The 23,971-nt window shown below is 39.5% G+C and overlaps 1 long non-coding RNA gene across 1 annotated transcript; it reads left to right on the top strand.

Annotated features, from left to right (window-relative positions):
• The first annotated feature begins 814 nt into the window (after positions 1 to 814).
• Positions 815 to 21,784, top strand: LOC116038177. Its single transcript, XR_004102047.2, has 3 exons — positions 815 to 1,007; positions 16,435 to 16,438; positions 21,774 to 21,784. It is a non-coding gene; the product is annotated as an uncharacterized LOC116038177 (long non-coding RNA).
• Positions 21,785 to 23,971: the final 2,187 nt, after the last annotated feature.

Genomic DNA, 23,971 nt, shown 5'->3' with positions numbered 1-23,971 from the left:
CTGTCCGCAAAAACTCACATGGAGATAAAGTACTAAAGCGTCCTATTGTCCTAGGGATGTCCTAGCTCCTTTGAAGAAAATTGAGTGGCACTCTTAGTCTGCATGGGTGACATTGTCCTTTCAACGCTACGGCAGGTTGGATCTGGAAGACATAAAGTAAATATGTAGAATTTCAGAGTACAAAGTACAAAGCGCCAGCTCCAGCTTGATCTCGTCTGTCAGCAGCCTCTGCAGCCTATTTCGTTCGGTTGAAGTGGCCACGCGTGGTCTTTTAGTCTTGAGATGAAGACTGTCAGCTTCAGCACAAATGCTGAGTGAGAACACTAGATTGTCAGTCTCCAGCTTTGCGCGTGAAAAAAATCCTCTGAAAAAGTACCACCTGTCAAAACAGTCAGTCTGTCTCATAGGAGTGTGAGGGCAGAAGGTAAGAGGAAATCCCTGTGACTATCACATTAGGTCATGTCAGTGACAGGGAGTTACGCTATCTGGTCACACAGCTGCTCTCTATGCTGGGCACATACTAAAGAGACGCCTGAACTGTGCACCAACCCTGTGAAATGGCACCTCTCTGCACTTTTTGCAAATTCATTTCAGGATGCATAACACTCTTTATGTAGGTTTACAAATCAAACAGCCACATAAATACAGAAATATGCATAGGCAGCCTTTTCTTCATATTTATAAAGCAGTGCGTACACACAGCACATTCTCACTCCCAACGCGTCAAAAAGCGACATTTGGTCAGGTGCCTTTGGTATTTGTTACTAATGCAAAAAGTCTCCTCAGCGTCTATTCTTTTTGGCTGCATTTTTAGACGTGCTTGGTCAGGCCTCCTATAGTCAATTGTTGACGCTCTGCGTCGGGACGTATGTTTAACTGACATGCGGCACAAGAATGAGACAGTTAGGTTTAGGAAAAGATCATGGGTGGGGTTACAAAATGTACGTATTTAGTGACACGCGGGACAAGAACGGGACACGAAGCCCGGTCTCATTGGTGAAAGACCTGTTTCCTTATGTGGATTTTCGATCTTTCATACTACTACATACATACATACTACATACTACAATACTACTGTTAATACTACGTCATCTTACAGCGCAGCAGTCAAACTACTGCTATGCCTAGTGCGTTTAATACAGACGCTAAAGGGTGATTTTTGCATAGGTATATGACGTTGAGAGCCACTGACCAAGCGTCATTTGATGAGTTGGGAATGAGAACCGGTTGGTATGCAAGGTTCTGTTTTATGAATCTCAATCTGCGCAGACATGCACAAGCCTCCACTCTTACAGTTGGCCATTTTGGACATAGCAAATACCTGTAATGACCTTAGGTTGCACATCAGCTTCATATCTTTCTGCTCCACCAGTCTTTAGACCTGTGAACAAAAAGAAAGGCACGGAAGAAGAACAGCGACAACTTTGTAATGGCAATTTCTTTTAGACAACAATGCCAAAGCAGCCACCATAACACATGATCATTACGCATGGCTGTGGCTATTTGAAGCATTCCATCACAAGTACCTGTAAACCAACACTGGCAGTGAGTTCTCAATCATAATCATCAAAAGTCAGTCAGGAATTCAACATGTTAGTTTATAGCGGCCATATTGAAACAGACTTTACAAAAGATTAAAAAGAAAAAACACATAAGCACAGGACAAATGAAATGGTGCCTACAATAGTAGAAAGAATACTTAGGAAACCATGTGTGCGCCTGGACTGAATTGTGCGTGAGGTTTGCATATTCTCACCACCTTCTTTGTAAGTTTATGTGTGGGAGGTGCGATCCAATTCTTGGACAAGAACCTCAGTATACTGCAAAAACTGGATTGGATTTTGTGGCTTAAGTTTTTAAAATTATTGCTTTCTAAAATATCTGTGTAAGGCAGCTTGGGAAAGACCATGGTTGTGGCAAATAATGTACGGGTGAGGTACGGTCGGGGTTCGGCAAAAAACTTAGTTAAGGTCAGGGTAAGGTTGTGGTTATGGTAAATTAAAAGGCAAATATGTTATACATATATATATATATATATGTATATATATTTATTTTATATTATATCATTAGCCTCATGCCCTCTACCTTCCCACCCTTACCTTCTGCCTCGTTACACACTGTAAGGGCACACTGTTTCCTGTACTGGCACTGAACCTTGGCATTGAATGTGAATGAGTAAAACTCATCCCAGTGGATCGCACCTATTTTTGTTGAGTGCACTAGTTGCAAAAATGTGGTGAAATTCAACAAGTATGTGACCTGCATCCCAGAAATTGAACAATGAAATTAAATAATTTAAATACTATTAAGTTTCTTCGGCTTAGAATATTCTGGCAGTGTGTTATCGTTATTTGCAGAGTGTTTTTAAATATTTCCACGAAAAAGTGCATTTTATTTTGTAATTTTGGTAACTTCCTTTATTGGTTTCCTTACAGGACGTCATGCATTTGTACTGATAAAGCTACTGATGAAGACCTATTGTGGCCTGAAACATTCGCACCTCATTTCTTATAGGAACTAATGTGAGTGAAATCTGAAGTGAAAACTTGCCGGTTTGACAGTGCAGATACAGCATCTTGGCTGGGTCTTGTATTCTGGTGGTGGCAGGGGGCAAAAAGCTTAGGCTTACCAGTTGATAAGGCAGTGAAGAGGGTCTGTGTGTGGACACTGAAGCTCATTATCCAGCTCAGCAGATGATGACAGTAAACAAGGTAGGAGAGGGCATTCAAGCAAGAAGCCAGAAACAATCAACAAGGCCGAGCCACACTACACCACAAGAGCAAGCAATGCCAAGGCTGAAGCCTTAATCAGCTCCTGAAACTCCTCTACTCATCTTAATTATCTTGTTCATAAGTTACAGTTAACTGCTTTTGTGTGATAATAAAGTAGAAAATACGTGATTGCCACAGAAACAATGTTTAAACCTACATTGTGTCATTTTTTGAGTTGATTCTTAGCAAAAACCCCTTTGTTCTTTCACAAATATGTGCTCATGCATGTGTAATTACTTCCACCAACTAATCAAAGTATTCTCGTAAGCATAGAATCTGCCATTTAGAATCTTTCAGAAAACATCCGAGCGAGTCGCTCGAATGACGGCGGCCATGTTGCGCCTCCATCTTTAAAATACATTAGCCAAAGAGGCACATACCTCCGCCTTTCGCCCTCTTACATTCAGTGGCACCGTGACGAATGCCAGGGGGAGATTACTCACCAGGGAAGCGAAAAAGAAAATTAAAATGACAACGCGACAACAAGACCAAAGTTAATATTGGAGTGGCTACAACAGCTGCGTGTGAACGATGGAGATGCTAAGAGCTAATTTCAGGTTCGGCCACTGTAGGAGTTAAAACGCGCTCAGAACGGGAAGGGCTAGAAGGTAATATTCAGTTGGTTGTCATATACAATTTCACCGCTAGATGGGAGAAATTCTTACATAATGTAGCTTTAAGCAATGTTATAAAAATTGCATCCATGGTTGTAGATTTGTCTGCATTCAAAGTGGATTTACCAGAAAAAACAGGTAGTTGGAAATGTTGTGAAATTTATTTTATATGGAATTCAGCAATCAAGTGAAAAAAGCTATCATCCTTCACAAAATGTGTGTGTATCTGTGTATACCCACAGAAATCTACTTTAAAGACTTGTAGTTCACAGCCACCACGGCTAAGTCTGTCAAATGAGTGTCAAAATTGACTTAAACAATGCAGCGTGCCTGGTAGGAGGCTTAGTCTCACACTGACTAATAGAGTTGTAAAGAATTAATTTGCACTTAGCTCAGCGTGGAGCTATAGCATAATTGTCCCTTTAAAATCAAACCTTCATTATAACAGTCGGCCTTTATGTCATTATCTTGCAGTGGGAACGGAACACGTGGAGCTTTATACTCATTTATGTTTCCTAATGATAAATGATGGAGCATTACATACTTGCGGCATTTCTAAATAATAGACTAGGTGTTCATAGTGGTGGGTAAGCTGTTCTGTGGAGAACAGGCTGTTTCAAAGAGTTTTTTTTTTATGAACACACGCTACTCACAATGTGATTGACCTTTTTTACACACCAGGTTTATTTGAGTTGTGTCATAATCTGGATGGGGGAATTAATTGCAAGATAGCATAAGATATCAGGATAGGTGGGAATAAACTATGCTATGTATTGTTAATTTCAGATGAAGTTAGGCTACTAAAAATATGTCATAATTTGGCATGTGAGTGGCACTACGCAAAAGTTTTACGCAACTTGAAATTGTTCTTCCCCAGTATGTCCAGGAGGTTTCAACCCACAGCTAATATGTGTATAAATGTATGCTAGGTAGAGGAGGATATGAGCTTTCCAGGGATAAAAGAACCCTTTTGGTGGGACAAGCACATATTCTTTTGTTGTCTTTTTTGATTTCCATTTGGGAAGAATACTATGTTTTGTGTTTTGGTTGATGCAAACAGTCCATAAGTTAGCTGTGAGTTGAGACTGTCTCCGCCAAGAAAAAGGACTGCATCAGTTTCAGCAAATGCCAAACAACAATATAGATAGATAGATATATATATATATATAAATAGATAGATAGATAGAGAGATAGAGATACTTTATTGATCCCAAACGGGAAATTCAAGTTCCCAGTAGCTTAAAGACATCACACACAACATACACATACATCATAAACAGGATGATAAAATAACAAATCCACATGAATAATATGGACAATAAAAGAAAAGATACTAAATAAAAAATCCACATGAATGTACTAAGGGATGTATAAGCATTAGACACTTGCAGTGACAGGGCAGGGACTGACCCTGTGATTCAGTAAGGTGCTCTATGACAGTGTGTGTCATGGTGGTAGTGCAAAAAAGTCCAATAGTGCAAGGATAAAGTCTAGAGACCAGCATTAAATGTGGACAATATAAGAGAATGATGTAGACATAGTAATATAAAAACTATAGCAGTGCAAGGATAAAGTTTAAAAAAAGACAGCATTAAATATGGGCATTATAAGGGAATAAAGTAGACAGTAGGATAGACACAAATCAACAGTCAATATTAAAGGTATGTTTATATATATATATATATATATATATATATATATATATATATATATATATATATATATATATATATATATATATATATATTTTTTTTTATTTATTTATTTATTTATTTTATTCAAGCGACAAAGACCTCTAAGGGCGGCTGTGAAGATGCATTCAGACCGACTTTAGCCCTGCACAAAAAAACGCAGCCCCCTCGTTTGAATGAGATCAGTCCGCAAACGCAGATGGGGGGTGCCAACGCAGAGGAATGCGCTGATAAGTGATGTCAGGTTGGTCGGACCAGTAAGCGCTTATATGCGTCGCTCTGGAGGTCAGTTACAAATAAGGTGTATTTGAAAGACTCAGTATGTAGCAGTATGTGTATGCCATCTGTGTTCTGGTTTCTTTGATTGAGTTATGACACCGAAGACGGTGTGCAAGATGCACCAATTAAATGTTTAGGGTTAACAACAAATAAATATTTCAGCCACAACCAATCAGCAAAGCAAAATACCAAATGATCCACTTTTTCCCCATGGTAATAGTATAAATTCAAGTCACTGTTCCCTTTGTACTTCTGTTTATCCAAAAATGTTTTTATGTTACTGTATGCAGTGCTGAACTCTGACAATCACAATAACAATAACATTATGGATTATACAAAAAGAGGAAACAATGGTGAGGGTTAATGGTTTAGGATTAAGATATCTAAAACTATTCAAAGTGGAATTTTCCCTCTGCATCGAAGAGCAGCATGTATATAGGACATTGTATTGCAAGTTAGAATGTCATGTTTATGCAAATAGCTATTGCCACTACTAACCTAGCAGTGTCGGGATTAGATGAGGACTCACCCCTGATGATAACTGCCTCTGGATGTTCGGGCAGAGTCACTGTATGCTGTTCGGCAAAGCTACAGTAGTCGTAGTCAGAGATGAGTCATAGAGCTTCAGTTCACTGATCAACACCTCCGCCTGAGCCCCCTGGCACAGCTTGACGCACACACACACACACACACACACACACACACTTGTGTCAATCTGTCAGAAACAAATGGGGTGAGGTGAGGAGAATGTGCAGCACTAGCAAAGGCGACCTCAGCCTGCACACGCTGAGTGTACGTGTCATCATCCTGACTGCACACAACTATTTATCTATTTAACTGTCAGATATTATTGTTGCATGTTTGATTGTTTGAAGACATTCAAGATAACTGTCATTTCAAATCATATACTATATCATGCTAAAGTTGGGAGTTGTCAATCTTACTCAGGATGTACGCTTTTTCGGGTTTTTTTGCAGAGAGCTTGGTGAGAAGATTAGAGCTCACTAATTAAGACATTATATATTGTAAAAGAGACATGTTTGGGTTTTAGTTATGTTCTGGAACAATTTTTTTTGGCCAGAAGCAGTTCTGCAGTAACACAATTATAGGCACGTCATGCACAACTTTACAATGTTCACTAATTATAATGCACAAAATGTAATTTACCAAATAGTTTTTACCGAATGAAGCATATGTACTTTGTTTACTTCTCGTCTTCACTGCTGGTTGGATGCAGCAACCAACAGTCTTTCTGGTGTTGGAAAAAATGAGGGCTGCACAATGTATTGTTTTTTTAATTTTTTTTATCAACAGTCGCAATAACCATATTGTGAAAGGCTAAGACATATCGCAAAAGAAACTCAGAGATGTTTTGTGTTGGCTGAAAGAAAATATCAGTAAAAAACTGTCACTTTTTTTTTCCATTCCATTCCATTCAATCTTCAATTTGTTCAATAAAGGAATGTTGGTAATGATTTCCTTTCATTTGTTTTAAATTCAACAAGCAATTTGTTGTATTTTAGCAGAATAATGAAAGCAGCAGAAAGGCAGAACTGAGTTCACTTTAAGTACACTGTTTATGTATCGCAAGTAATATCGCAATATATGTATGTATAGCAATATTCAACAACATTACTGCATATTGCATATTTTACCTCATATCGTGCAGCCATAGAAAAACATGTATTTTTATTTTCAACCCACTGTAAAAAAGTGCACAATTTGTTGCACCACATGTGGCGTATTTGTTATAAACCAATAACAACAAATACGTTGAATGCACTTCTTACCACATACAAGATTTGCTGCGACATTCATTAATCTGTTAACATTTGCTTGCAGTGTTTTTCTTCTCATTTATATGCACATTACACATCTTATCACCCATCACCACCAATATGTAACCAATTGATATGCATGACTGCCGTCTGCAGTCAGTAGAAATTTATAGTGATTGTGCATTCTGATGCGTTAGTAAAGGACAAGCTATAACACACAGACTTGTTCATGAAAACATGCTCTACAATGCCAGTAGTGGTGAAAAACAGGGTATCTTTAAGTCAACATTAAGACAGTTTTAATGCACACAGAAATATGATTTGTCCAATAGACTAGTTTGAAGGAAATACAGTACTATGAATGAGCCCATTAAAGCCCACTAAATTGTGTCGTATTTTGTAGCATTCTAGGTAAAGGAAAGTAGATATACTGCTATGATAATGTCATGTTATGCGCTCTTTATGTCTCAAGTAGTCTCGCATTGACCTTCCTTCACAGCGCTGCGGAGGAGGGTCTGGCTAGTCCACACAGCATTCCGGCATTGGAGAAAAACTTGCTCTGGTTTGGCAGTTCTTTAAACCATTCACAATAGTCTCGGGCGGCGCTAAGCTAAGGTGACCAGATTTCTGAGACAAAATCCGGGGACATTTTCAGCTCAGAAGCGTAAATACCTCAAAAACAGGTAATGTTTTTATCTTTGTAAACTTAAAACCGGGACACTGTCCCAGGGACGTCACTAGACCTAGAGCTGCTTGTGCCCCAACAAGCCCCCCTAGGGGGGTCCACGGGCATGCTCCCCTGTAAGAAAATTGTGTCTATTTTAACGTTTAAATGCATCAATCTGGTGCACTTTGAAAAGAAATTCAGAGGTTAGACTTGATTATTCTTATCTATGGATGGAAATATTTGTGCTGTAGCCTGAACTATTTCGCACTTGGGAATTTTAACCATGCACACACAGGTGGAATAGTTTTTTCTTCATATTTTTGCATTAATGTAACTAGGAAGCATAGCAGTAGAAATATATATTCATATTTGTAAGTAGGATATATATAAGTAAGTGGGATTGTCTGGAATCTGGCAATATAATAACCATTATGGTGGGATACACTGGCTAAGCAATTTACAAAAATATCTGTGCTGACATAAATAGTTTACATGAGATTAAATTATAAAGTTGGAGACCATGTAGAAATTTTGTTGCAATTTCAAAACCGTATTACTCAGGAACCGCTTGTTGTACTGATGCATGTGTTGAGTGAAGAGTTTGTGAGATATTTCACAGAGAGTAATGGGTGTGCATAGATTTGTGCATAATGCAAATATGATAACATTTCATGTAAGTTCAATGTTAATTTTCTTGCAAACCATTTGTCACAGCAAGGTGGTTAACACTTTTGCATGCATTATATCCGTGTCACATTCTCATTAGGGGCTAAGCCCCCCTAAAGGTCTGATCCTAGAATCGCCCCTGCTGCTACTTCATACTTGTACTCCACTACACCTCAGAGGGAAATGTTGTAATGTTTACTGCATTACATTTATCTGACAGCTTTTGCTTTATTGCTTCACACCTGGGCTTGTTTCTGCAACAGCTCATTGAGTATCAGATACAATTAAAACTATTGAGGAAATATTTTCCTTTGACATTGGTCCAGTATTAAATGAAATCGCTGCAGTCGGCAGCGGCGAAACAAGACAATTGTCCAGCTTGTATTTACGTTCATAAAAGTGCTTGTTTTGCCGCTGACAGGCTCAGATTAATATTCTAAGTGTCTGACAACATTATGGAAAGGATTTCTAAGGAGGTCGACCTTTCTGTTAAAGAATAAGATCCTTTTTTTAAACATAAAAAGTCAGCGAAATTGCGTTCGCTAAACCCACCAGACTCCATGTAATTAAACAGCAATTTTAGCATTGTAAAATATGGGCATTCTAAAACATCTCTGAGCTCTGAGCAGTGCTCGCTCTGGCTGTCTTGAGCCTGCGCGTGTAGGGTGCACGACTATACGTTTGGTCAATGTTTTCTTTCTTTCATTCCAATTTTGGGTCTGTCAGTCACAGTATAAACCGGGGACATTTCCGGGGACAGCTCCAGCTGGGGACAGGTCACCGAAACCGGGGACTGTCCCCGGAAACCGGGGACGTCTGGTCACCCTACGCTAAGCGCCGAATGGAGCCACGGTGCCGCTGCAAAATAGCCTCGAGAAGGAACTTTTGGTGGAACGTGTACGTTCAAAAGTTGTTTTAGTCGTGGCGAGAAAACTGAGATTGGACAGATAGTCTAGCTAGCTGTCTGGATTTAACCTGAAGAGATCTGAGGAACAGTTAACCATAGTCCTCATAAATCCACCGGAGTTTAGAATTCCAACACAAAGAAAACGGAATGAATGGACATTCGGGCGAAAAGAGGGACATCCAGCGGAATTTCCAGCGGCAACAGAGCAATCCTAGAAGTGGAACGTCGTAGATACAGACTATGTCTCATGAAACATCTAATACTTATTTAAGATTTAAAATGGTTGAAATTGAGTCAACAATTTGTACTAGTTGTACTTAACTAATTTGTATCTATGTTCTGTCTATATGTGTGCATGATTGTGTCACATGCCTATGCAGCCCTAGGAAGCCTTTGCACATTCAGGGCTGAAACAGCTCCCCCCCACCTTTCTGGATACGAGGAGGAAACAGCCTCCCTCAACTAAAGGAGATTTTTAAGAACGAATAAATTTAAAAGGAATACCTAGTTTTTCATCAGCCTACAAAATGTTGAAAATGGTTCAGTTTTGCAGCACATTCAAAACCTCTCCCACTCGAACAAGCTGCAGTAATTGCAAACTAATGCCTCTTGGTAGAATTAGAGAACATTTTACAGAAACACACAGATTAGTGTTTAAAGAAGATTTTAGCATGACCAATTTCATTAATTTTGAACTGCGACATTACAGGAATCGCACTTCACAAGCAACTGCTAAATGTTTTCCTCAAGCTCTTTTAGAAAGAGCCTATACTTCCACTGGTGAAAAATGAATTATTTCCTGCCATTACTGCTGCTCCGCTGTGCACCTTTATCAGCTGTAGCATTTGAATGAATGGAGAAATGGCAGTTACTATATTGAAAGGCTGCTTAAGAACACAATAATTGAAGCGAAACAAAATGTTTTTTTAGAGAACTATTTTTTGACAGAAATTGCAATGGTACTCTTTTCTTTTTCCTACATGCACATAGACAACATGTGTACACTGGCATCATCAGCTGTGATGTTCTAAGGACAAGTTTGACTTTATTTCTTCCACTTCTGCTGGATACACACAATGAAAAAATTCAAAAAGGCAAACCATTTTTTCCTCAGCCAGTTTTTATAATATGGGATAACATATGGGTTTATCATAGTATTACTGTCAACACCACACACCTTGTAGGATATATTTATGCCACCCTAATGAAAGAACATGAAGAGGAGATGAAAGCTGCTTTTGAACACTCCAATTAAAATATGTATGTCTTTGAAAATATGCGCTTCCCTTTCATTGCGACTGATTCATTAAAACGACGGTATGTGCTCGCTTCTGGACTCGCTTCCTTTCAACCTCAGACCAATTATAGGCCGCAGCATTCCTCTCACTCGCACCCTTTTCCTTCCCAATATTTTCAACCAATGTATATAAAAGGGATGGGATGGATTCCAGGACTCGCTATAGGTAAAATGTAGGCCTAAATTGTACTTTGTTACAAAGATTATTTAAAAAAAAAAATGGATATCAGTTTTATGAAATGTATTTCAAAGTGCTGCTCTTGTTGAGGCTCTGTGATCCTCTTTGATGCTTTGATTTCAGTTCACAGCTTTCATCAGCTATATCAAATTTCAAAACCCTGCAGTCCAGGTCTTTGGAAAAATTCAATAATGTTTAATATCTGCTGCTCAGTCAGACACACTGGAATCTGAGCTGAAGAGCCCCACCGCTGCTCATACTGAAGCAGTTTAGGATTTGTTCATTGACTCTGCCCATTGTCGCCTGTTGATAAGAAATAAGGGAAATACCCCCCCCCCAACTTCATTTCCCTCCTGATGTGTTTTTCCGTAGGGATAAGAGCCCATGAATACGCTAAGTATTCCTGAGGAAATGTGAGCAGAAAGCATGGAGTCGATCCAGTTAAGCATGAGTGGTTACTTTCGCTACTTTGCTGTGTGTGAGAGTGGTGTTGAAAATGAGGCACGGAACACTAGCACTAGATTTCATCAGTGAGCTGAGAAGAAGAAAGAAAAGAAAACTTTATACCTATTTGAGGTCAGTCATCGAAGCGCTTAAGATGAGGTAGTCTCGCATTGCCAGACCTTCCTCCACAGCGCTGCGAAGGAGGGTCTGGCTGGTCCACACAGCATTCCGAGATGTGAGAAAGACGTGCTCTGGTTTATTATCACAATCGTCTTGGGCGGTGCTAAGCGCAAAATAGCCTCGGGAAGGAACTTGTTTTGGTGGAACATGTGTACGTTCAAAAGTTGTTTTAAGTCTTGCAACAGAAAACTCCGATTGGACAGATAGTCTAGCTAGCTGTCTGGATTTACCCTGCAGAGATCTGAGGAGCAGTTAACCATAGTCCTCAGAAATCCCCCAGAGTAGACTAAAGATAAGGGAACGCTTACTGTCACACATTTCGGGGGTGGGAAATCATGAGAAAATTGCACAGCAATGTTAAGTCTGTGCCATTTAGACTTGCAGAAGGCAGTCATCATCGAGATAAAAAATATGAAAACATTATTTTGACTTGAACGGTACATGTACATGGTAGTAATTTTCCTTCATTAACAAAGCCGGACTGATGTTACACAGGTGTCATTTTTACCTCATGATCTGTGAGCATTGACAGCAGATGAGCTAAAGTTAGGGACCGTCTCAAAAGTGCAGGGTGTTTTCATGAACCATTCGTACATATAGCTACGGAAAGTAATGCACTGTAATTTGTATGTGTTCACGGATTTATTACTGTACGCACCGCAATGACTGTCGCTGTATAACAGCACGACTTTCACAAGACTTTCACCCAGGAAACACGTGTTTGTGTCCCGCGAGCACTACTTAAGGGGACCAGTTTTTTAACCCAAACCACAATCTTTTTTTAACTTCTGGTTCACCTTTTGTTGACTAAACTTAACTGCAATGGCCGCTGAAATGACCTGGGGCTCATGGTGCTTTGTACCCGGCTCACAGTAATCTTTTCTCGGCTAAATTTAATTGTAAAGACCACTAAATTTAACTGTCATGTGGCCGGCTTGCAATCGCCATAATTTCGTAGGATATCATACGAATTGTTGTTCATAAGTTAGCGCTCAATATTGTTTCGTCATAAACACTCTGAACCTCCTCCCATTTTATACACAAACTCTTCTTTTTGAAGATAGATCATGCAACAAGGCCCAATGCAGTTCTAACATCGCACCCGGCGCCACTAGGGGGCAAAAGGGGGTTTTATCCCCCTCGGTTGTATTTTCAGCCCCCTTGTTTCAACATCATACATCCATAAAACGTACAAACACAACAAGTGGCTACAACTTCTACTTGGCGTCTAGATATTGTATGGGGGCTTTCAACTACAAACAATGTAATCCCATCTACAGCAATATTTGACACAGAGAGCGAGCGCTCCAGCCATCCTCTCACTTCATTAATAAGTCTATGACTTTACCCCTTAAAAAAAACAGTGTTGCGCTCAGACCACCGCCGGTAGCCTAGCAACACATATTGTTTACATGTCTTTTGACAAGGCGGCTGCATTATCAGAAGCTAGAGCAAGCTAGATTTGGACATGAGTGATGGAGAATATGATCGGGGAGAGATCAGTGACCCGTCATTTTCATCAGATGAGGAATCTTCATCTGATGACGAGGAGCGCGCAGCTCTCCAGTATCATCGCAGCGCAGCCACCCTCAGACCCTGATGTGACAAGTACACATGATCCTAGTAAGACATAACTTGTGTAACGTAAGCAGTTTCTAACGTTAGCTTAACGTTACTGCACTAGCTAAACTTATTAGAAATATTTTATTCTTAAATGTCAGCTACAACCGGGAGCACGCACTGGGAGAGTGCAGTCACAGCCATGTGTGTGTGTGTGTGTGTGTGTGTGTGTGTGTGTGTGTGTGTGTGTGTGTGTGTGTGTGTGTATGTTCGATCTGTAACGTTAATGAAAGCCTAAAGCTCATAAACTGACTTTTAAATAGTTAAGTTGTCAAGTATTTATTATTTAAAAAATAGATCAAAATGGACATCTTAACTGCTCTAAGAAATGCCATATTTGCGAGTGCGGATGGCAGCGCGGGTAAAGCCTGGGTAAATTAGTTAATTTTAGCCTACTATGAAAAAAAAAATCACCCCCTCGCAATATTGACCTGCCCCCTTAGTCATTTTACCCTGGCGCCGGGCCTGTCTGACCTGTATTTTTCCATTGTTCAAACCTTCCATTCTCTCCCACTATCCACCCTTAACAATTACACAGCTTCCATTAAGACACATTTAGACTTCTTTTCCGAAGGTGGGTTTGAAATACAAATCATACTTTTGTGTTACATCCCTACTAAAACCGATATTTGAATCCAGTGTTTGGTCTAGAAGGAATTGAGGCATTTATTTTCTAAGCTTTGTGTTATTTTAGAGCAGAGTGAGAAAAGAAAGCTCAGGTCCATTCACACAATTTCCCTTAATTCATCCGCAAAGCTCGCTGTGGCATCACACAAAACAATCGTGTGTTTTTTTTTTTTTTTTTTTAAATCTGTGCTTATCAGAGATGTGTAGGTGGCTCCACCTGACCTCACCAAGCCTCTTCTGGCCTTGATTTAAAAGACTATTATGCTTGCTATTGGCAGGAAATATGTTACCAAACATTATTCACTGAGGAATTTCCATGCAGCTTTATCTGCTATTAAACTGTTCCCAAATCTTCAAGCCCTGTAGGAGGATGTAGAAAATGGAAAATTACAACAATAAAAAAAATATCACAAACAAGGGGCTGGAAATGCATTCCTTTAACACAAGCATTTACACGTTGAACTAGATTTGAATTTCTTCATGGGGAGTTCACAAAACAAGCTCTCCGTTTGCCAGCAGAACACTCAGCGAGATTAAAAAGCCTCCCCTAACAGCCTTGTTGAGAGCCAGCTCTGCCTGTATTAATGTCTTCGTAGATTAGGCACAACGAGGGGGCATGCTAGGGGTCAGTGCCAGAGGCAGGTAGTACAAGCAGATTTTTGCCCCCACCCGCTATTGGCCAACAGCTGGCTGTACAGCGCGCCGCTGGCCCTGCTGATTAGATGAAGTGCCTCAGTTTATCCCATCTACTCCCACTCAGGGAGTATGTTAAGCTCCTGCCAAAACACATACAGGGTACTGGGGTGAAAAAGACACGACTGTAGACGCCCCCCCCTCACACTTTTCAGTTAATCTCAAGATATACAAGAAAGAGAGAAAATGGGGGAGAAAATAAGCATTAAAGAGCGAGACAGGAGCCAAGACAGAGAATAAACAACAAGGAGGTACAATGTATGGGGTCGCTGCCGCCATTCTCTGTGTGTTGCCCCCAGGCTTGATGTTTTAGAAATGTTGCATTGAAACCAAAAAGGGATAACTAATTGTACATTTCAAATGCAAAGCCTGCCTACAGGGTATAGTTGGCAGGATTGCGTGTAAAAAGGATTTATATGTGTCTGCTCTGCAGAGGGAAGCCAACGCATGTGCGTGCCAAACTGCACGCCTCTTCTGAGTTAGACAGAGAGGCAAAACAAAACAATCGCACGAGTAGCGTTATTTTCGCCACTCAAAAGGCATTGCTGGGTCTGACAAGGGCTAAGTGGCGGTGCTGTAAGCAGCCACCTCACATTAAGGAATCTCCGTAATTCTTCTGTGAGACGTCTCAGCCAAGAAGGAACGACAAATCTGAGCATCATGCTGAGCCATCAACCCTCCGAATGCTGCTTCTTAGATGCACTGCCAAAATACAAGGGGAATAATACACATTGTAATAACGTCCATTTCTAGTCTGTGATGTGTGTTGGGGTGTTTGAGCATGTACTGCGCTGAAGGCACTATTATTTTATTTATAAAAGGGCAATGTTGGAACATAAATACACGTTTGGGTCATCAAGTAATCAGAGCAGAGATCCAAACCAAGCGAAATATAGAACAATAAGACTGCTATTGTGTTTATTTTGTGGGTCGTGAATAAGACTTTTTAGCCTTTTAGTCCTCCATTGTTGAGCAGTTGAAAGTACAGACATGGAGACGATATATTTGCTGTTGGTAAATGATTTTTAAAAGAATCTTATGTTACTTTTGCTTGTTTTACTTGGGATAAAACCATTAAATCTTTATCCGTGACATGTAGTTTAACAGAAGCACAAGCAGAGTAATGTCATAAAGTCAGCAAATATTAGTTCGACAGCGACAACAATACAGACAGCAATGCCTATCTAAAGTTAGCTAACATTAGTTAGCATAAGGCTGTAGCTGCAAAACCCCTATTTGTGTCATTTCTTCCTCAAAAGCTGAAAAGTCTCACTTTACTCTAAACCTGCATTAATTGTTAGTTTTTTTTGCTAAGGACAGAACCGTAAAGCCATGAAAACAAAACAATAAATAAAAAAAAAGTCGCTAAAATGCTTTTTGAACTGCAGAATCAGAACTGAGTAGAAATGCCGACTGTTGCACTAAAATCAAAGCAAGAGAAAGGGACTGAAAATGAAAGAAAAAGAACAAAGAAAGAGGGATTACAGTATATGTTCTCTTTAAGGACAAAACATATTCAGTCTATGAACACACAGATTTCAAACAGAGAAGCTGCATTTCAAAGCCAATGGAAATTGATTAATGTATTCTCTTTGAAGGCTGGTAACCTAGCCAATTTGTGCCACGGTTTACTTTCAGATACAAACCAAGTATCATGAAAGCATCATCATGCAGACTGAGTGAGCAACGACTTGCTCAGCACATGCGATAACATCAAATATGACTGGAGGGAAAGCATGAAGCATATGTCCATGTGCCTTATATGATTAAAAATATCCTCATCAAAAAGCACAGTAGTGTAGGCAAAGCAATGAAATGAGAATCATAATGTATGAAAAAAAGCAGATGGTGCTAATTCTAGTGAACCCCTTAGGGTTAATAAAAGTGATCAGATGTCAGATACATATGTGGAGGAAGTTCTTAAAGAAGCAATATCACATAGTATGAGAGACTTAAACTCTGGTGCATTGGCCTGTTTGGTGTGGTTTATATCTGTCTGCTGACACTTTCGTATGATCTCAGGTGTGTACCAAAGAAACACACCAAGACCGCCTATGAAGTTCTAAAATACCACATGGCCATGGGTCATGATTGTAGACTGTAATGAATGATCGCTGGCATTACCGTCATTTATTAATGTGGTTGCGCGGAAATGACCACATTATGCAACGCATTTTCATGAAAGGTGATGATGTCCTATGAAAATGTATGCACAACAATTCGTGTGATATCCCATGAAACTATGCCGACCACCGCCCAGTCACGTAACATGACAGTTACATTTAGTGTCTGGCGAAAATGTTACTTTTAGCCCGGTACAGAGCACTCTAAGGTCCCGCTTGATTAAGCTGCCCTTGCAGTTAAGTTTAGCCGACAAAAGCGTGATGGTCATGCGACAGTTAAATTTCAGCACAAAAACGACTGGTTAGGATTAGAAAAAGAAATTGTGGTTTGGATTTCCGGGTTCTATAGTGGTTTTGTATGCTCAAGCATGGGTTGCAGGTAAGGCATTTGAATTTATTGGTAAAACCTGTCAAAATGAGCAAGAAGAAATGATCTTATGTCACAGTTGGCTAGTTAAAGCTATAGTGAGTAGTTTCTGAGGAATTCTAAGTAATGACAACAAAACTGTCGGCGCATTCACATGATACAAGCCTTACGTGATCGTGCACTGTCTCCCTCCTCCACGCAGTTGCTAGTAGCTAAGGAGGACACGGAGGATTAAAAAAACATGATGGACTCTTCACAAGAGGTAAATATCTTCACTCATGCTTCTGCGCGGGAAAGTCACCGGACGACACAATCATCTGAACATAGCCATACTGAGAAATACAGAGAGAGTTGTGTGGAGCTGATAGTCTTAATTAGCTTTGTAGAAACTCATTTGGCAATGGCTTGAATGTAACGGACGTTTATTAATATCAAAAAGTTACGCACTAAAGCTTTAAAAATTTGGTGAAAATGGGCCCGTGGTATACTTTGACTCATATTCAACTTTGTGTGTTTTTTCTCTGTATTTATAGTGAACTTCCTCTATTTTACCTCAAACTGATACAAGCTTACCGGGCTGGATGCACTAACACAGGCATTTTCGGCTGGATACGCTAACACAGGCTTTTTCGGTGTTACGCCGAAACCTGTTACCCATCAGAATGTGTGACTATAGAGCCGTAAATCATTTTGTGATTTTGCAGGAAAAATCGGGCAAAGGCATTAATAAAAACTCTATATAAGGGACGATTCGGTATTCATGGAATGGACCACCGGAGGAAAATAGGGGAGGGTCATGTCTTTTTATTCTTTGTTGAGGGGAGGGTCACCCAACATTTTTTAGTCTAAGAGGGGGGTCACACAACTTTTGTATTTATGAAACAGCAAAATTTCAAAGTGGCTTGTTTGGTGCATATTTTTCCATGTAGCTCTTAGTCTCGGCCCCCTACCAGATGGGTCTGACCCATGAGTTTGCTGGGGGGGCAGGAGGAGCACTGCTCCCCTGGTGGCTGAAACGGGTAATTGCATTGTTTAAAAAATGAGTGGAATAATTATGTTTGGCATGACCAGACATTTTATAAATATTTTAAATAACACAAAACATCTAAATGGTGATAGGTAATACATCTGATTTCATATACTGCTTTAGTAAAACAAATATTACCTGGCTGACGATGGGAGCAGCAGGACGCAAAAAACGGAAATTACTGTTGCACTAGTCTGGACATCTTGCCATGCCAACGTTGCAATAAAGGTTTCCTAAATGCCATGTATGTACATGTGATGTCAGCTTACTAATTGATTGCAGGTTTTGTGTAGATTTGGACTTTTATACGTTTATTCCACTTTGTTTAAACGGCGAAGTTCACCTTGTTCACCTGTTTGGAGGTGGCTGTTGAATGTGACGCGCGTAGGCCTTGCTGGATACACCGTATCATTTACCTTTTTGTGGATCTACTGATCGCTGTGGATTACTTTTTCTTAAAGTGTCTTAAAGTTTTATGGTGTGACTGCGCTTCATTTCTGCATTTGGAGAGGCATCTCAACAGACTGTAGGTCCAACACTGATTGTTCACTGTTACATTTTAGTTGAATTTAAGTGTCGGGGCATTGCGCCCATGATTGCGCCACCGTCTGTCTATTGCGTTCCAAGACAGCCGTGCCGCAATTGGATTTCATAAGGGCGAATTGTTAAATTGTCACAATGCAATTTAAAATCTGCTTTAAAAATAAACATATATGTTTTGGAATATAATGTTCAGCTTCGGCAGCTTTACCTATGTAGCTAAAATATACAATGACTGAGGAAGCCTAGTGACGAATCCATAGCAACCAGTTTGTGTGTTGAATGAATTACCCACTGTGTTTTGCTGAATGCTCTCAATGTTTTATTGTTATATTTCAGGTGAATACTAGTTAATTAGAGGAGTAACTTAGTATTTGAAGTAATGCAGGAAGTGTGCATTTAGTTTCCATGCTTATTGTGTTTCCACAACAATGCTAGTGAGTAAATCTACTGAAATGGCCACCACACCATAACAGAGGAGTGTGATGTATAAGATGAGAAGGCAGAGGTTAAAGCATGTAAGTCATGGCTGTAAAAAATAAAGGACATCTGCACATCTTTGCTAAGTGCTACCCAGTACAGAAGGCATCCAGAAATTGATGGGGAGGGTCATGCCTCTTTTCACAATCATTTTGGAGGGTCATAGAAAAATTTTTACTGGCAAAGGGGGGGTCAAGTCTAATTTTAATAAAGATCCCAAAACTTCTCCGGTGGCACTTTACATAAGTAACGAACAGTCCCTAAATAGCGTTCTTTTTTCTGTTAGTCTTGTTTGCTGTTACAGGTCATTTATGATCTGAAAAATTACACAGTTTCAGAAACATTTAAAAGTTACGTATACTTACTTTAAATACCTTTTTTTCTGTTTCTGTCTCCTCCTGCTGTGAATCATTTCCCTTTTGTGCCCTATTACCTTCCCTTTCAAAAAGACCTTCCCTCCTATTTGTCCGTGACCGGGGTTATTTCATAGTGGCAGAGTGTACGATGAGGCAGCGGGGCTGCTCATGTGTGAACACACCCCTGACAGTAGTCACAATTCAGACACTTTTAATAAACCGCCCATAAACAACAGTGGAAGGCAAAAGATGCTTACAGAGGCAGTAAGTGTAGTCGAAGTAAAGCGCAAGTGTTGGTGGAGGAGGCAGCGGTCCATTCAGGAGAGTCCCAGGCTTTATGTTGATTCATTACTCTATTAGGCCTCATGACAGAGATAAGGACCAGCATGTTTCAAAGTGATAGCTGACCTCTGCGTTTTACCCATCTCACCACCAACACGCCCACAGCGGCCGCCGTTTTTCAAACACACATGCTCACTTACACACATGAGGGCAAAGACAGGAACACACACACACACACACACACACACACACACACACAGTACAAAAAACCCTCACACACAAACAGACACATCTGTGCTTGTGTGCACAAAAGGAAAAAGCAGCCCACATACATAAAAGACACATTTTCTAACGGATGCCCTCATGAGAAACCCTAAGCTTCAATGAGTAAAACTGGCTTAAAGCTCAAATCTAATTTTTTGGCTGCAACACCGTTTTTCCTAAAGAAAATATTAGGTAGCAGGAAGCAACAAAATGCAACTCTAAACAAAATGCAAGGTGACGTAGATCACAGGAAACTTTCTCTTTGTCCATAGAAAACTCACGGTCAAAAGGATATTTTTTTTTTAAGCCTCTCTATATTTACGTCAGAGGAGAGTGAAGTTTACTGACAATTAAATGTGTGGGTGAGGAAGTTAATTCAACTCTCAAATATTTTAAATTTAAACTGCTATCTCTTGCTTCCACTGGGCTCACCAAAGTGCAGAGTTTCCTCATGCTGCTTTGACAGTATTAATGAAGCACTAACTCAATCAAGGCTTTGTCATCTTTCCACGAAAGAAAGGGAGGAGAGATAAAGTTCCAGGCAAATCATCACAAAGCACTGGGGTTATGACATGAATTAATCACAAATGCTTTGGTGGCAGCATGCTAAGAATATGAGTAATTGCGCATCCCGGATGAGATCAGCGCCGTCTGTACTTCCTTCGAACAAACTGCTTTATTTTACAGAGCAAACCACTTCAAAACCCTCTGTAACAAGAAAACAAACATAGTCAAGTCAGACATTACTGGACATTTTTCCACCAACAAAATTCAATTAACCCTTGTGTTGTCTTCCTGTCAACCATGAAAACAAACACTTTTGTTGTCCCTATCTCAAGGTTTTAGCCGCTTTTTTCGTAAGTTTTTTTTTTTTCAACGTTTGGGTCCCTTTTTTAAAAATTTATTTCGCTTTATCTTACGTTTTGTCGCCTTTTTCCAACGTTTTGGGCGCTTTTTTTTACGTGTCCAGTACATATTTTTTTGTGTTGTCAAATACAACTACACATCATTGTTGTTGGCAGTCTGCTCATCAATTGAATACATTTTGTTCAAGTAAAAGTACTTGTGTTAAAATATTTAAATGAAAAATAAACTGACATAAAAAATAAAAGGTAGGCTGGTTGGTATGAAATAATACAATACTTTCTTCTTATCTACAGCAATGACTTTTAAAGGGTCGGTATAGTCAAATTACCGGAAAAAAAAATAAAAAAAATATGTTCTTACTTCTAGTGGTGTCATGAATAAACTGTAGTTTTGGTGTAATAGGCCAAGGTTTTGAGATAACCATCTCTGAGATGTCTGCTGCCACCTCAGTACAATGGAGACATTTAATATGTGATGGTAATATAATTTAAAAAAAAAAATACAGTTATTGTAAGCCAGCAGCAGTGTCTTTTCAATATCCCATTTCCTCTGAATCCACAGACCTCTTTGTAAACAGATTTTATCGGACATGTTTTCCCCTAAAAAAGAGGTTGAATAGCCAATGAAAACTGTTGACAATGAGGTCTGTGGTTTTTCTGAGCAATGGAGAGATTGCTTAGCACACAAACCAAAACAATTTGTCTGGCTAGATACCACTTTTTTTATTGGGTGAACTGACCCTTTAAGCATGACTATTTTAACCAGTATGAGATGTGGTATTAGATACAGATCTTCCACCAGAAACCCTTAAAGAACTGCAGTTCCAACATGTTTTACTAACACATACAATACAATATAGAATTAATGTTTAGGAAATTTGACAGTTAAAAGAAAGCTTGATGGTGTTTTTTGCCTCCAACGGCGCCTTCCAGGCAGCTAACCCTAACCTTAACCCTAAACATAACCATTGCCGCACTGCCTGGGAGGAGACGTTGGGGGCAAAAAAACACCAGACCTAAAAGAAATACATTTTGGAATCGATGGGGCTAGAGCAGTGTTTGACCCACATCTAGTGCTTACATTATCAGAAATATACAGGTGCCGTATATACCGTGCATCTTGCTGGATGCTTCCATCTCCATCTCTGAAGATCTAAAGAGGCTATCTTTCCAAACCAGCACTGCTCTGTCAGCTGAACGCCATTTGGTACAACAAACATTTACACAGAATTGCAATATTCGAAAAATGATCCCACCAGAAACCCCACTGATTGATCTTTCATCTGTCTGCTGTCTGGTGCTTTAGGTCAGAAATTCAGCTGAGTCATGGCGCGATATTGGTCCACTGACCCAGACCTGAAAGGACCCCATGGGCTCCAATTCATGTATAGACAGAATATACTGAAGTATAGAATATACTGTATGTCCAACCATGAATGCCACACAGTCCCACACAGCAGTTCAGATGACAGCCATATCACCTTGGCCACAGGAAATGCTTGTCTCTGATTGGCTGGCAGTTCCATTCAGCAATTTAACCGCCATTCTAAATCAGTGCACAATGTAAATTAAACGGCATGTATCCATAGCAACTGAGGGTTCTGTGCAGTTATTATTAACAGTTAAAGGAGCAGTTTAGGATTTATGGGAATCTATTAGCAGAAATGGAATATCATATTCATAATTATGTTTTCACTATAGTGTATATCGCGTGTTAAGTCAACACTTTTATTTCAGCTTGATAGTTTCAAACACGTGGTTAACACTACTTGGTTATATATGGGAAAACAATAAGATCATGGTTTGGATCTTTTTTTGAAAACAGCTAAGCCTAGCATCTCAATAGCTTCCCATTTTCCCGCACTCACTGCTGTATGTAATTACACAGACCGAATGCTATTAATAAAAAGGCAGCCTAATGCAATGTGTGATAATGCTGCTAAAAAGAAAACGATCTGGCCATTTCTTTATGTTGCTGATAGTTATAATCCCTCTCTGGCCATTTTTGTCATTGATGTGTTGGGCACTTAACTGAATTTGTGCTTCCTGAAAGGATTGCAAACAGTCATCTCATTATGATAACTATTGCACTTAAACAACAAGCTACAGTGATCACATTTCTGGTATTTACAGAAATAAATGGTGTTTATTACTCATGGTTGCAGGTGACAGTTGAGGTCAGAGGACATCTTACAGCAGCTGGTATGTACTCAGTCTCTTGGCTGAGGACATTTCATCCAGGTGGCCCACATAGAGCCTTGAGGCTGAGTGGTGTGGTTGTGGTTGATGGACAGCCTCTCTAACTACTCCACATTCTTGCTTTCCTCCTACACACTTCATCTTTTTAAATCATATTAATATACAACTAATTGGATAAGGTTATATAGCACATATAATCGGAAGCACGTATTACGAAATGGATTGGATCGTTATCCATTTGTGAGAGCCAGTTAAACATGTCTTTTTATGTGGCATATTGCAAGCATGTGTTAGATATGCTCCAATGTCATATTCAGCCTTGAAAAGTCAATTATAGCTGAAGTAGGCCTAGTCCCATAGTATTATTTTTCTTGTGTGCTAGAATACAGATACATATATTTTTATTATTCATATAACAAAAAAAAAAATCAAGATTTGTAAGACATGCCTCTGCAGACTAAGTGGCCTTAAGACTATACCCTTAAAAAATTTGGTTTTATTTTCTTCAGCTCTGCTTCGCATATAAATATATATATATATGTCCCAAATCCACACACTCAAGATTGGACTTTAAAGATTATGTTGCTGACAATGACAATACAACCCCTGGATTATGTTTTGCCTGCTTTCCTTCTCCCTTTATTTCACGTGTATGTGCATCGTGAATGGACTGCATCTATGTTCAATTCAAATTTGAACAGGAGCCAGACCATATATTTATATGTTTTTTAAGACCATGCAGTTCACATGAAGCCTCTGTATTTTTATTATTTTATTACATTTAAACTAAACGCTTAATGCATCCATCATAACTGTCAACATGAGTTCCTGCTTTCACTTCCAGCTCTTCTTATTTGCATTGCTCATTTGTACATTGTGGCTTGATCTCAGACTGTCTGACCACATCTATATCTGGCAGTGACTGGGGTACAGCACTGGTTTTCCGAAGCCCAGGATGTAACAAATATCATGTCCAAACGTGTGTGTATATGGTTGAGATGGATTTACATATGGAATTAAAGTGTGTTGCCTGTATAAAATCACATTCTCTTTCT

This window comes from Sander lucioperca, chromosome 11 (genome assembly GCF_008315115.2).
Source record: "Sander lucioperca isolate FBNREF2018 chromosome 11, SLUC_FBN_1.2, whole genome shotgun sequence".
Lineage (NCBI taxonomy): Eukaryota > Metazoa > Chordata > Actinopteri > Perciformes > Percidae > Sander > Sander lucioperca.
Note: the sequence above shows the minus strand (reverse complement) of the source record. Positions and strands in the feature narration are given on the sequence as shown.